The sequence below is a fragment of the Psammomys obesus genome, unplaced genomic scaffold (assembly GCF_907164565.1).
Source record: "Psammomys obesus unplaced genomic scaffold, mPsaObe1.curated_primary_1811, whole genome shotgun sequence".
NCBI lineage: Eukaryota > Metazoa > Chordata > Mammalia > Rodentia > Muridae > Psammomys > Psammomys obesus.
In genome coordinates this window covers 11895216-11895890 of record NW_026596162.1, presented here as the reverse complement: position 1 = coordinate 11895890, position 675 = coordinate 11895216, and the positions used below count along the sequence as shown (strand labels likewise).

The 675-nt window shown below is 41.6% G+C and overlaps 1 protein-coding gene across 2 annotated transcripts in view; it reads left to right on the top strand.

Annotated features, from left to right (window-relative positions):
* The window catches only part of Tpmt (thiopurine S-methyltransferase), a 15450-nt gene that overhangs the window by 13263 nt on the left and 1512 nt on the right, over window positions 1–675 (top strand). The window lies entirely within an intron of this gene.

The window sequence follows — 675 nt, the reverse complement described above, 5'->3', positions numbered from 1 at the left end:
GTGTGTGTGTGTGTGTGTGTGTGTGTGTGTGTGTGTGTGTGTGTGTTTGTTTGTATGTATGTGAGAGAAAGTGCACCATGGAGGTAACAGGCAACCTGAAAGTCAGTTCTTTCCTTCCGTTCTGGGGATCAGCGAAGGTTGTCAGGCAGGCAGCAGCCACCCTTAAATTATGGGTTAGAGGTTATACTCTTGGTGTTTATTTTTAAAGACTAATTTTTATTGTTTCAACCATGTTTATGAGTGTATGCACGTCTATAGAGACCAGAGGCCTAAGGGCCCCCAGGAGCTGGAGCTACGAGCAGTTGTGAGCAAAGCTGGGTCTCCTGCCCAAGCAATAAGCATGTTAGCTGTAGGGCCATCTCCCCACCCCAATTACATTCTTTTTAAATAAAGCCAGCAAATCAAGCATGGGGGCACAGCTGTCATTCCAGCACTCAAGTAGGTGTCCGGAGGGAAGAAAGTCCCAGGCTAGCTTGAGTGGGGACCAAGGAGAAAATCCTGTCTAAAAATTAGACTTTAATAGAACTAACAAAGAAAGCCAACAGTTAGCTGCTGAGTTGCTAGTGAACTATCAGTGTATGAGATTAAAGTATAGAGAATGTCAGGAGAGAGAGCATTTTATGGAAGAATTTTTTTTTTTTTTTTTTTTTTTTTTTTTTTTTTTTTTTTTTTTTT